The 14902-nt window shown below is 39.4% G+C and overlaps 1 protein-coding gene across 6 annotated transcripts in view; it reads right to left on the reverse strand.

The window, feature by feature from the left end:
* Positions 1-1193: 1193 nt before the first annotated feature.
* The window catches only part of ANK3 (ankyrin 3), a 304223-nt gene continuing 290514 nt past the window's right edge, over positions 1194-14902 (reverse strand). For all 6 annotated transcript variants that reach the window (XM_014557311.2, XM_032491465.1, XM_032491464.1 and 3 more), the window contains one exon: positions 1194-2612. The gene's annotated coding sequence lies outside the window, so the exon portion shown is untranslated. The remainder of the gene's footprint in view (positions 2613-14902) is intronic.

Genomic DNA, 14902 nt, shown 5'->3' on the forward strand with positions numbered 1-14902 from the left:
TGAGTCAGAAATTTGTAACACTTAGATGGGAATTTAGGATACCTGGAGTCTGATTCTGGTTTTACAAAGAGGCTTTTGGGGCAAATTTTTAAAAAAAACCTTTCGGGGTCTCGGTTTGCTCATCATAAGATAATTTGGGTGCGGGGTAAAGGCAGGGATAAGGGGATATCATGCAAATATAGTCTAGCCCCACTTTTTATGTGAAGTAGATTCCTTGTACCTGTGTTCTGCATTGATATGGGAAAAACTCATCCCATTTGGCAATAATCTTAAATGACAGGCAATATATGACATTGCTGAATGGCTCTAAGCACCCATTTAATATTTATACAGGAACTACTACTATCAAAGACAGAACCTATCTCATAAAGTAGTTGTGAGGACTAAGTGAGTTAATAAATGCAACGCACTTAGAATGGAGTCTGGCATATTGTGAGTGTTCCAATTTCAGTGATAATGATGAGAGTTGTTAGTGCCCACTGCTGTATGCCAGGCTCTGGGCCAGAATAAAGATGAAAACAACCATGGTCTTTGCCCCTGTTGAACTTACTGTGTGGTGTCCGGTTATAGATGACAGTGCCGACCAGGCCATTCAGGGCACTCATGATGTAAGACGTGGCGCTGGGACTGTGGTGCCTGGACACCACACCCCTGGTTGCAAAGGGCAGGGGCTACACGACCCGGCAGGTTGTTGCTTTCTGGGAATGAGGCTTGTGGTTGCTAAATCCTGCTTTTCAAGAGAAGTTGGAAATGTGGGTTATTATGTGAAATCTCCCAATTTATAAGCAGTGACAGTGAACGTCAAAAAAAAAAAAAAAAAAAAAAAAAAAGCAGCTTTCTGGGCTAAAAGCATCTGCAACCTGGATGGTTCCTGGAGATGCTATTTTATAACTTCTGGATGTGCCAGCTGTTAAAGCCTCAGTTCTCCACTTTTTGGGGGGCAGCTCAAACCAGATGTGGGCAAAGATCACTTGTCAGTTAGTCTTTACCTTTTGGCTTCTCCATGAAATGCACAGAATTTGTTAACTTGGGAGTTGGCAGGGCAGAACTGAAATATTAGGGGTATCTCTTTAGTGACCACAGAGGCAGAGACACGAAAAGTACTGGTGAGGAGGACTGCTGCAGCCGGAGGACAGGGAGTTGGATAATGCCCTTTGGCAGAGAACACAAGGACACTGTAGCGCACAGACAGGTGAGGAGTTTAACACAATTTATTTTATGCTTAAATAATCGACTAGGTCATCCAGTGTATGGTTTTTCATACATATGTCATTAGAGCTAGGTGTCAATGAATGCTGATTTTATATGAATATAATCAACAAATTAAAGAATTTCACCAAAACCCAAATAAAAATGCCCTTTAAAACACAGCAGCCTTAATAACCTAATATGACACTGCTAGAATGGTTACAAATGATTGGCTTACTGAAAGGTGTCTACATCTTATAGCCAGTACACGATACAGTAATAATTTTACAGCGTGCTGCCATTCTACTAGCTAAGAATTTCTGTTCAGTCCATATAAAGTACCCCTGATGGGGGCCTCTTATGAGCACCATCCACCTCTAAAGCGGCAAGCATTACCCCCTTTTAAGCGCTAACAGCACCCCCCCTCCCCCGAAAGCAACTACTGTATTGGTTTTTTTTTTTTCATTTTTAGGTCATTTCATTGAAAAATTGGCAATAGCAACAAATATTAGATGAAGGGCTTTGTGTTTACAGATAAAATCTTCTGTGTTGCAGTATACTGTAGTGTTTGCAAAATTGGAAAAGATTTAATCAAAATAAGGTGATACACATGCATCAAAATATTAGTATTCTGAAGAAAAATTTTTTTCACAGAACTACAGAATTCCTCATTTTGGGAATTATTTAAATTTGCAGCAGATTTTAAAGTTTTTTTTTTTTAAATCAAGCTAGCAGTTTTGCATATACAAACATTATAATTGCTAATATACAAGAATCAGTGAAGATCCCCCCACCCATAACCCCGCCTTCTGCTTCTAGGGTGAAGTCACTTGAGACCCCTATAATGTTAAATGCATCTGCAATATTCTGTTTGTGTTCTAAGAGGCAGTGCCTTATCAACATTTATTCTATTTTTCTGTTAGAATTTATACAGTATTATTATTTACAGCAAAACTATAGATGTTTTAAAAAAGAAACAAATAGTGTTTATACCCTGACAGTTTGGGTCCAAGAAAAATAAGGCGAGCTGTTGTGGATTTAGTAATTTTAGTGTTTCTTCGTGGTTTGATCATTCCATCTCCTTCTGTCCCTTCTGGCTGCAGGAATTTCTTCCTTTTGTAAATGACACCAAATTACTTGAGATAAACTGTTAACAGCATGGCTTCTTGTATATACACTGCATTGCTAATTGCACACGTGCCAATCCTGGGAATGAAAGTGAATTTCCATGCTCTGTAAATTGGCTCATGCTAAATTAAAATGTGGGTGGTTTTCTTTTTCTTTTTTTTTTCTTTTTGCATAAAAAAAATCATGCCATTAATGTGTGGAAGCAGCAAACACACACACCCTTCTCCATGAATTTTTACTTCCTGCTGATTTATCTTCCATGAATTTCTCAATACTGGCAGTAAAAACACATGATCCTGTGGAAAGAGAAACAACAGGTAGTGAGTTTAACTTTATTTTTTTCCTCTTCTTTTTCTATTGAAGAGAATTTGCCTCAGTCTTCCTTGCCATTCAGCAGAATGGGGTCCCTCTCCTTCCTAATGGGGTGGTTTAACATGCTTTTGCCTGAGGCCATTTGCTAGATATCTCTGAGAAAAGGCCCTGAGGTATACTGGAAAGCTCTGTGAAGGCAGTGACCTTCTCTAGGTGACCCTCTGCCCTCCACAGAACACTGCTGACTGTATTTGTGGTTTCAGAGATTGAGTCTGAAAGATCTTCTAGTTCTGTCTCTGATGCTCAGGTTACTCAATCAGTACGCAGGACTGTAAATGGCCTCTGGGCCTCAGTCTTATCTGTAGAATGAAGAGGCTGATGGAGGTGTTCTCTGGGTGTATCTGAGCAGGCAGGACCCTGTGGGGCCTTCCTGAAAAAGGCTCTTACCCCATATTCTCTGTTGTAGCTCCTCTCTGAATTACCTAGATAGTAGTATCTCATGCACATTTCCTGAGTTTTTTAGACCCTAAAACCACCAGGCAGTGGAAGAAATTAACTACCTGATGATCATGAGCATGTGGGCCCCAGACCTCCTGATGCCTAGGGATTGATCACCATCAGCCAGTTGGAAAATTGTGCACAAGCTGATCACATACCTTGGGACACCCCTCCCTTACCTGGCCTTTAAAAATGCTTTGCTGAAGCCCTTCAGGGAGTTTGGGGTTTTGGGAGCATGAGCCACCCATTCTTCCTGCTCAGCTTTGCAGTAAACCTTTCTTTGCTCCAAATTCTGATCTTTCGGTTGTTGGGACTCACTGTGCGTCGGGCACATGAACTTGCATTCGGTAACGTGAGATTTCTATCAAAATGTCTGGGCTTTTTTTTTCAGGGGCACACAGGGCCAGGGATATGGAGTCAGGATAGAGCATCTTGGTCATGCCTGGATATTTTATAATAAGTATCTTAACCCCCAAAACACAACCAATCTTTCAAAAAGGGAGAATGGTGTCATTACTTCATTACTATGAAATTGCTTTTCCACATGCAAATTAAAATGAAGGACTCTCTTCTACCATTGCAAAGAATACTTTTCCTTCTCCTGCCTCTGTCATGACAGGATAAATGAATTTTGAGCTTTTTTATGGCAGTTCCACTAAGAATGTCTTGTCTTACTGGATAATACCTGCATAAAGTACCAATGTTTTATAGCCAGTCTTAATATGTCAAAATAAATTAACATTCTTGGCCAGAGGTTTTCATACTCTTGTCCAGTTCTGTTCTTGGTAGGGACTCCTCCATAAAACAAAGTTCTTCCTACATTTATTCCTTCCTCCTGTTTGAATGCCTGCCTGAGAATAAGACAGCCTCTATAGAAAACCTGAGTAAGGCAAGATTAATTTTGGAAACATACATGGTGGAGATGTTCACTCATATCTTCTCAAAACCAATAGCCACAGACTTATTTTTTCAGGTGTAGGAGACCCTTTAGAATTCTGCTTCTGTTGGGGCCTAAAAGTGTTCCCTTACCCGAGACAAGTTTCTTTCCCTTGAGATAGATCACCCGGGATACCCTGGCTTCTGTAAACATGTTAGCACAGAACTACCTCTCTGCCCCACTATAGTTCTGCCTCCCTTTTTTGGTATTGAAAGTGCTACTGACCTCCACACCCCAGGTCACTAACGCTTGAAGCCAAGAATATCAAAGCATCGATTCCTTCTGGGGTGGTTTCAGCACCTGCCCCATGACTCCCATGACTCTGCAGAGGTTCCAGAGAAGGAAAGTGACTCACTTGGGCAGGCCATGTCCCAGAAAGTGTGCAAATCGGAGTAAGAAGATCAGGATTTTCTCACCTCTGCTCTTAGCATCTACTGCTAATCTCCTAGGCACCAGGCTTCTTAGATGGTCTGATGATAATGTTACCCTGGTGATCTCACTTTGTTTTCTTAGGGAGAATTCTCAGCAATTTTCTCTAGTTGAACCCCACCCCCCCCAACTTTCTACAACTTAATTAATATATAATTTATATACCATATAATTTATCGCTTGTAAAGGTACAGTTTGATAATTTTTAGTAAATGTATATAGATATACAGTCATCACCACAACCCAGCTGAACTTTTGTTTTGCTTCATCTTCCAAAAACCAATCCAACTTCCCAGTTAATCTTGCAATAAACAAGGTCTTTCTCTTATCATCTCAATGCAAGTGAACATTATCTTTCTAGAAAGAGTAGATATGTTTCTGTAATTAAAAAATATACTACTAATTGTGCCCATTGATACTGGGGTATGATTTGGGTGATAGTTTCATTCTTTCTTATTTATTTTTGGCGGGGGCGTGGTAATTAGGTTTATTTATTTTAAGGGAGGTACTGGGGATTGAACCCAGGACCTCGTGCATGCTAAGTGTGCACTCTCCCACTGAGCTATACTCTCCCCCTGGGGTGATTGTTTTAAATAAATCTCTCTTGTTCTCAGTCACACAATCAGAGTGTGTAGGCCCCAACCACATAGGGTACAGGAAGGTCATTCATAGAACTATACCAAAAAGACTGTACCAAGTACAGTGTTGCCCAGAGAGCATGAGAGCCTTGGTTGAGTGACTGTGCCTGTTATAAACTGTGTTGAGATCTCCATCTGAGGGAAAGGTGTGCAGGCAGGATCCATCAGGATGACATTTCAGAAATAGAATTTGACTCATCTTCTCTTTCTGGGTATAGAGAATGGATCTGAGAAACATTTGCATTTAGGAATCTGTTTTGGGGTTTTCATGCCTTTCAAATTCAAAGGTAGTGGAAAACAATTTAGAAAACCAACAGTTCCTTTTAGTCATTTCATGATATATTTTTAAAAATTTTAAGAAACATTTAAAATATGGAAAAACAGCTATTCATTGGATTTTCATGGCAGTTTATATTTCACAGATGAATGTTGTACTTTCCATATCACATTTTCAGGACAGGAGTATACTTGAATTAAAACCAACCTTCCTTTATAGGTCCACATACTCCTGGGTTTTAGCCCCTAGTGTCTAGCTAAAAAAACCAAAACAAAACAAAACAAAACAAAACAAAAAAACCCAAACAAAACAAAACAAAACAAAGAAGAAAAACCTTACATCTTTAGCTCTCTGCATTTCAGCCCAATGAACCTTTACATGTTTAATGCCCGCTATTCTCCACTGAAATGCACTGCTTTACAATATCCAGTGGTTCTCAAAATTGGGTACACATTAGAATTATCTGAGGAGATTAAAAAAAACAAAAAAAAAACTCAATGTCTCAACCACATCCCATACCAGTTTATTTAGAATTTCTAGAGGTGGAGTCCAGTATCAAAAGACTTTAGGAAAAACTCACTAGGTGATTCCAACAATGTTCAACCAAGTTTAAGAGCCAATGATATGTCCTGGAGCAGCACTTCCCAAAGCTTAGTATGCATGGATGTCACCTAGGGGTCTTCAAATACGGGTTCTGATTCAGTAGGTCAGCGTAAGCCCAGAGAGTCTGCATTTGTAACAAGACTGCCAGGTGGTGCTGACGCTGCTGATCCGTGCTGGAAAGCTCTAGAGGACCTAGACTACATGCTAGTCATCAACCCACAGGTTTCCAGTTTCCTTATTTTTTTTGCTCATGATTTTGTATCCACCTCTAATCCCCTTTTGTAATCTTCATTTAGCTCTAATTTCCCTTTACCCTTCAAGTTTGTTTCAAATGCCATCTCCTTGAAAGTGTGGGCTCTCTTCTCCCTAGGGAGATCACCTTTGCAGGTTAACTCTTACTCATCTTTACAGACAGCTCTGTTAGGCCTTAAGGAAGGATTTCTCTGATACGCCTTGCCTCTAGCCCATTTAGAAGAGAGGATTTGTTATTCTAGTTCTTCTTCTCTTCCTACCCACCTCTCTCTTCCCTTCCCTTCTCTTTTTCTCTCTCGTTAAGGAAGTCATGCAGCTTAAGAACATTTTTTCCTACGCATTAATTCTGATTACTTTTTGTAATCATAGTAACTATGGTGCAATTTAAAAATAATTCCTCGTTTATATAGATTTGTTCTTCAACTAATACCAGTAAGTGGGACTTTTCTGGAGTTCTTTTCTAGTGACTTGTGATTAAAAAAAAATCTGAGGTCATAGGGGGCAATTAAAAAAGAAAAGTGATTACTGGGAAAATATTGATACACATTTTGGCAGTGGAAGAAAAATGTAACTAATAAAGTTGTATAGCTGTTGTTGTTATTAAATGTTTATGATATGCCAGGCACTGTTCTAAGGTGGATTAGCTCATTTAATCCTAATAACAATGAGGTACTGTTTCTTCCAGTTTACAGATTAGGAAATAGAGCCATAGAGCTGTTACACGGATGGTACATTTAGTGCACAGGAGAGCCAGTACTGGAAGTCAAGCCACCAGACTGTAGAATCCCTGCACTTTTACCTTGAAGACAAGGCTTTTGGTTAATTAGGCATTTAAAGGCTGAGAAAAACAAAGTACTACATAAAAACGTTATCTACTCCAGATGAATTCTGGAAAATATTCTGGAGGTCAGGGTCCTGGAGTGAAGCACTTGAGGCCATAGTTCTGTCTGCCTGGAAGCAGAATCAGAAGTCTAGGTTAAAATCCAGTCCTGTCATTAACTACAGCCTCAGGGATTTTGCTACCTCTCGTTAGCAAAGGGGAGTAAGAATACCTACTTTGCAGATTTCCCAGGGCTACTGTGAGAAACAAGTGATGGAAAATAATTGGAAGAATTCTGAAGTGTAAGCCAGCATCACAGGCAGAGGATCCCAGTGGCTGCTGTTCCCACTCCTCCCCACGCTGCATCCTAGCACACCTGGCTGCCACTGCTCAGTCCACTGGCCTCTCGAATCAGGCTCTTCCAGGTGCTATTCTTGGCTCTTTTCTCACCTCTCTTAGTACTACTGATAACAGCTGCAGGTACTGAGTGCCTGCTGTGGGCTTGCCAGCCACTATGTTAAGTGACTTACATGTGTTAACCCATTTAAACCGAACAACAACTCTATGAGATATGTTACTCTTATCCTAATAGAGGCAAGGAAATTCAGGCACAGAAGTTAAATCACTTGGCCAAGCTCGCTTACACAGCTAGTAAACGCCCCAGTGATTCCACTCACTCAGGCCACTTCAGTCCCAGACATGACCACACTAAGACCTCTAGCCCAGATTTCTCTTTCTCATCATCAACAAACATGGAAGGGCACTGCAGATCAGCCTCCTTCATCAGCAGGGCGCCTTCAGTGCCTGATTTGGTTCTTGTCGTCTTAGAGCCTACATTTTTATTAGTGATTATACAGAAGCTTACAACTGTGATGTCATCTTTAATTAAACCTCACTCCTTCCATAGAATTAATCTGGTTGTGATACTTCTAAAACATTCCTCAAATCTGCCTTCTCCTTTCCATTCTCTCTGCCTCAGTTCAGGCCCTCATCCTTGCCTCAGAACTGAGGTCCTTGTGTTCACTCTCTCCTCGCCACTAACTCCCTCTGCTACCACTAGGATTACCTAAATCCCACCTGATTGTATTATTCTCCTACCACAACACTTCCAGTGGTACCTACGTCTCCAGGGTTGAGGCCAAACTCTTGAGCTTAGCACCTGTGATCACAACTGCATGGCCTCAAATCCTCCTCCTTCTTAAAAAGCCAATTCAAGTACGCACTTTCAAGAAGGTTTGCAAGATCTACTGTGTTGGAGTTTATTTCATCTTCCAGTGGATTCTCCTAGCATTTTGTTTATATTGTTTATTATAGTGATATATTTGATTTGTGTTACTTATGATCTAGCCCTCTTGGCCTAGACTGTAAAGTTACATGCTCTCAAATGAATGGCACATGCTTTGGATAATGTCTTTTTTTTTTTCTTTTCTTTTTTGTACAATTTTTAAAGGTTGCTTTCCATTTAGTTATTACAAAACAGTGGCTATTTTCCCCATTTTGTACAGTACATCCTTGAGTCTATCTGACACCCAGTAGTTTGTGCTTCTCGCTCCCCCACCACTGTATTGTCCCTCGCCCCTTCCCCACTGATAACCACTAAGTTTGTTCTCTATATCTGTGAGTTTCCTTCTTTTTTTAATATTCACTAATTGTATTTTTTTGATTCCACATGTAAGTAATATCACACAGTATTTGTCTTTCTCTGTCTGACTTAATTCACTTAGCATAATGCCCTCCAAGTCCACTTAGGAAAATGTTTGGAACATTGGACTCCCCGTACCACCTACACAGGAGGTGTCACAAACTAGAAGTAAGGGGGCTCCAACTGTGCTTGGTCACTTATTTACAAAGGCTTATCAGCTAATCTATATTATATTATGGGAATTTTTTTCATCCACTGATATTAAACAGCATGGATTAAAATATTTTGAGGTAAAACCAAACAAATACACTAGAGGGCTGAGGATGAATATGTAGGAAGTTTTAGATTAGAGAATAGCTGGGGGATCTCCAGGAAGGAAGAGGTCAGAGCTCTGTGCCTCCTCAAAATGCTGTTCCCTGGGGGCTCAATCCTGAGCCTCTTGTTTGCTCATTTTCTCTTGCTCCCTAGGTAATCAAGTCTGTTCTGTGGTGTTCCCTTTCTCTGGTATTCAGTATGCACCCCTTTAGTGATCACTCTTACATTTTTTATATGCCCGGCCTCATCCTTTCCTCAGAGCTCCAGACTTGTCTATCAACAAGAGCTTGACTGATACTTTTCTTAAAACCCATTCTGTTCCTTTCTCCACCACCCACTTGCTCAAGCCTGAAGCCTGACCATCATTCTTGACTCAGACCTTCTCCTCCAAGTGAATCCATCCAATGCTGTTGGCTTTCCTAAAACTACTGCCCAGGTCCTAGCCCAGCCACCACTGTGGCTTAGTTGGGCTACATACAGCAGTAACCTCCCAGCTCATCACCTTCAGTTTACTCTTGTTATCCTTCCAATCCTTCTGTACCTAGCTGGTGTGCTTCAAAAAAAAAAAAAAGTTGGGCTCTTGCTTAAAATCCTTCAAAGGCTTCAAATTCTTTTACAATGAAATCCAAACTCTATTCTGGCCCATGAGGATGCATTTCTCACTTCATCATGTGCCTGCCTTACCCGCCACCAGCTCATCAGGCTCAGGCTCTGGTGTGCTGATCTTTCATTTCCCCAAATGTGTTAGGCCTTTTACCGCCTCAAGGCCCTTTGCACATGTTGTACCCTTCCTTTGCTTGGAGTCCTCTTCTCCTTTTCCCCATTCTTTTCATGGTTGGCGCCTCCTGTGAGATCTTAGCATAATGTCATGACTTTAGAGAGACTGTCCCCAACCCACAAGTCTAAATATGCTCCCACATTATTCTTTCATTGGATCTTGGACTTTGTATTTTAAGCTCTTAAACAACGTATGTCCCATCTCCTTCCCCATTGGACACTGATTGATCAAAAAGGGCAGGGACCGTGGAGGTTTTACTTGCCATTGTCTATCTAGGCTTTTCACTCTAAACCAGGTAGGCGGTTGAATACTTTGTAAAGGAGTAAATGAGATGAGTCAACTCTTTGGCCTTGGGTAAAGGGTTGCCTCTGGCAAGCATGGGTGCTGTTGCTGCTCCTGGCTTCCATGTGGTTGTGAGATCTGAGCATTTCCCTGAAAGAGGTTTAAAATGCAGCTGTTCTGCAGTCTTTTACAGCATGTAACTGGGGACCTTCCCTTGCCATAACCTCACTAATCAGCTCTCTAGTGGTGTTTCTGAAGTAAACATTTGGAGATTATGGCTACCTTAAAAGGGAAGTTTTGCTTTGTTTAAAAAATAAAAACTGTATCTTCACTGTGTTGTATGAAGCAACTTACGACAGAGTGTGTTTGTACATGTATTTGATTCAGATTTGCTTTTAGGTTTCTAATAATCATCAAATACTATGTAAATATTAATAAGAGTAATAGTTAAGAGCTAGGCTCTGGATAAGTTCATATTTTTTATTCTTATGCTCATCAGTTACAAGACCTTGGGTAAGTCGTTTAACTCTTCTAAACTTTAGTCCCTCGTTTATTAAAAAAAAAAAAAAAGAAATAGTAGTACTTAACTTACAGCATTGTTTTGGGAACTATATGAGGTAATGTATGTAATGATCTTACCTGATGCCTGGCATATAGTGATCTTGGATAGACTATGACTATTATTATTACTCATAAATTATTTTAGAAAGACAGCTCAGTGGAATAGGGCACCAGGTGAAGTATCGATAATCTTGAGTTCAAGTCCTAGCTCTACCAATCATAGCTGTGTGAGGAAAAAATGCCATCTGACCTCTCTGAACTTCAGTATCCTCATCTGTAAAAGGTGGCAGGCAAAATTGGTCTGATCTTCCTCGAGGCTTATTTGAAGGATTAAATAAGACAAAAATGTAAAAGCACTTTATAGACTAAAAATCACTATATGTTATATACAAATATTTATGCTTATTTTAAGCCACTGGCTTTTCCTTCACATTAAAAATAAGATAGCAGTGACTCAGTATTAAAGAAAAGCAGGTGTAGGGTTCAGATAGCTTAAAATTCAACTGGTTATAAAATGGGGAATAAAACTTTTGATGTCATCTGAGACTCAGTGAAATTTGGCTGCATTCCACATGCTTAGTTTGTTGTTTAAAAAAAAGACAGCCAACAGGGCTGTAAAAAAACTCTCCAATATATTTGCAAATTGATTTTTCCAGAGCACACATTCCGTGTCCTGGAATCCCAGGCAGTATTCTTGGACTCATTTCCTAAGTTCACTTACGGAAGGTAAATACCATACTGGAGAGTAAAATGAGGCTTGCAGTCAGATCACCATTCTTTCCATCTGACACATTCAGTTTGCTATATGCTGAAGCTAGTTTCACATTCATATGAATTCTCCTAGCAAGTGTCTCTCTCCTTCTGAGTGGTGTAGCAAGTGAGCCAAGGCCCTGCCAACTGCTTTACAGGGTGGATTATTTATCATTTTCAAGTCTCTTGTACATTTAGTGACCAAATCATTTCTGTATTAATTCACTCTAAAGGACCCTGGAAGTATAGCACTGTCATATATTTTTGGTGTCATTTATTCATAGATATTAGGTACCTGTTACTATAGAAAAATGGCTCAGCTGTTGTGGGTGACCTTTTTAGTTTCCCACCTGGGGTCTGAGTCTATGAACAAGTTGCTAAACTTTTAAGGGCATACTAAACCTGTCTGAACTCTCTTCTAGTTTCATTTATCACTTAGAATTTCTTAAGCAGAACAATTCAAGACTGTAAACTCATGCTTAATGTTTTATTAAACTGCTGTATAGCCAAAGCAATCTTGAGAAAGAAGAACTAAGCTAGAGGTATCATGTTCCCTGACTTCAGACTAATATTACAAAACTACAGTAATCAAAATAGTATGGGATCAAGAGGTACAAAGTACTATATAGAAAATAAAAAAGCTACAAGGATATATTGTATAGCAGAGAGTAATACAGCCAATATTTTATAAAAACTTTAAATGGAGTATAATCTATAAAAAATTTGAATTACTATATTGTACACTTGAAACTAATAGAATATTGTAAATCAACTACACCTCAATTTAAAAACTCTCTCTCTATATATGTATCTTTCACCAGGTTTAGCTATAAGACATGCATAATGGGTGGGAACATTCTAGATATTGCCTCACTGATGTCATCCTTAATTTTCTCATCTCTTATCCTTGTCATCTGATAAAAAGCAAGTCATGTTGCTGTCTCTTGATTCAACCTATCTCTTACCATCCTCACTGCCCAAGCCAGCATCTGCAATAGTTTAACAGGATTTCCGCTCACCTGTTACTGCCACCTCCAGTTCATTCTGTGCCCTGCAGCTACAGCAAGTGATGCAGAACAGAAACTTAGTGTAATGAGGCCTATGGGGCCTGAATAATCTGACCTTTTTTTTTTTTTTCCTATTGAAGTACAGTCAATTACAGTATGTCAATTTCTGGTGTACAGTACAATGTCCCGGTCATACATATACATACATATATTCATTTTCATATTTTTTTCATTAAAGATTATTATAAGATATTGAACATAGTTCCCTGTGCTACACAGAAGAAACTTTTTTAAAAAATTATTTCTATATAGAGTGGCTAACATTTGTAAATCTCAAACTCCCAAATTTATCCCTTCCTACCTGCTTTCCCTGGTAACCATAAGATTGTTTACTAAGTCTGAGTCTGTTTCTGTTTTGTAGGTGAGTTCATAGTGTCCTTTTTTTTTTTTTAATGATTCCACATATAAGTGATATCATATGGTATTGTTCTTTCTCTTTCTGGCTTACTTCACTTAAGAATGATGATCTCTAGGTCCATCCATGTTGCTGCAAATGGCATTATTTTATTATTTTTTATGGCTGAGTAGTATTCCATTGTATAGACACACCACAACTTCTTTATCCAGTCCTGTCGATGGATATTTAGGTTGTTTCCATGTCTTGGCTATTGTAAATAGTGCTGCTGTGAACACTGGGGTGCATTGTCTTTTTGAATTAAGGTTCCCTCTGGATATATGCCCAGGAGTGGATTGCTGGATCATATGGTAACTATTTTTAGTCTTTTGAGGAATCTCCATACTGTTTTCCATAATGGCTGCACTGAACTACATTCCCACCAGCAGTACTGTAAGAGGGTTCCCTTTTCTCCACACCCTCTCCATCATTTATTGTCCATGGACTTTTGAATGATGGCCACTCTGACTGGTGTGAGGTGATACCTCATTATAGTTTTGATTTGCATTTCTCCAATAATTAGCAATATTGAGCATTTTTGCATGTGCTTATCGGCCATTTGTATGTCTTCATTGGAGAATTGCTTATTTAGGTCTTCTGCCCATTTTTGGATTGTTATTTGTTTTTTTGTTATTAAGTTGTATGAGTTGTCTATATCTGAATAATCTGATCTATTCTACCTCTCCAGATACAATGGCAAAACTCTTCTGCCAGCTACACTGACCTGTTCTCACAGTTCCTCCTTTCTTACTTCTTTTCGCTTCTGGCCTCTGCAGAATGCTATTGCCTGTGCCTCAAAGGCCACTGCAGACACCATCATATTTCCTGTCCTTCACCCAGCTGAGTCCTGTTGATCCTTTAAAATTCAGCTCAAGCATCATTTTCTCAAGCAAACCTTCCCTGTCATCTCAGACCGAGGTCAAATCTTGTTAACCTGCATGACAGTGTGGGCTCTGGAGGCAGCCTGTTAGGGTTTGTATCCTATTTCTGCCACTTTTTATTTAGATGACTTTGGGTAATTCTGGGCCTTTTAAATGGGGATGACCAAGAGGGTTGGCTGTGAGAATTAAATGAAAAGTACACCTGAAACACCAGAAGGGTATGTATAACAACTAATGTAATTTCCAGAGTACTCTACAATTCTTAGTTTTCTTAATGCCGTTACTGATGTGATGAACTACCATTAAATCTCCAAAACGTAAGCTCAGTGAGGGCAAGTACCTGGCTAGTGTTGTTTACCAATGATTTCCCAGTGCCTGTGCACAAAGCCTCACAGAGAGGAAGTGCAATAAATCTTTAAGTGAATAAACAAACAAATAATAAGTTTTTTTTCTGGGGAAGAGGGATTAAGAAGTTATTTGGGCCTTAGTTACAGTCACCTCACATAGAAAGGTAGGGTCTGTTTGCTCTTTGTTACTTTGACCAGTGGGGTTAAGAGAACTGTTGGTGAACAGCCCTAAAGAAATGCGCCTGCTTTCTCTCACAGACTTAGAACTTTTCAAAGCTCTGTCTGCTTTTTCACCCCAATGGGTTGTCTAATTAGAGCTATGCAGAAAGAAATAGGACAAAATAAAGTTCAGAAAACAATGTTAAAGGAAAATAACCTTCTCTATGAACAGAAGTTCAGACAGTTTTAAACAAAGCTCGCTAAACATTTTAACCTATAAAACATGGTAGTACTGTTAACCTATTTAATTTGCTTTGGTTTATACAAAATATATGAAGTAGTAGGTAGGGATTTCACTTCATTTAAACTTGGCAACCACTATTTTTCAACCAAAATTGTATTCTTAGATGCTGTTCTGCTAAAACGGTGAAAAGCCGGATCAGTACAGATCTCTGAGTACTTCTGCATGAACTGTTTTTTGCCAAATAGTCTTCCTGTTAGATCAAATAATGCTACTGCATTTCATACTGAGCCTTCCGCCTTAGAGGAGACTCAGAAATCACTATTTACATTTGCTTCTGCAAACATCATTTACGTTTAAATTCCTGACTAATTTGTGAGGGGCAAGTTTATGGACTGTGAGC

This window comes from Camelus ferus, chromosome 11, assembly GCF_009834535.1.
Source record: "Camelus ferus isolate YT-003-E chromosome 11, BCGSAC_Cfer_1.0, whole genome shotgun sequence".
In the NCBI taxonomy this organism is placed as follows: Eukaryota; Metazoa; Chordata; class Mammalia; order Artiodactyla; family Camelidae; genus Camelus; species Camelus ferus.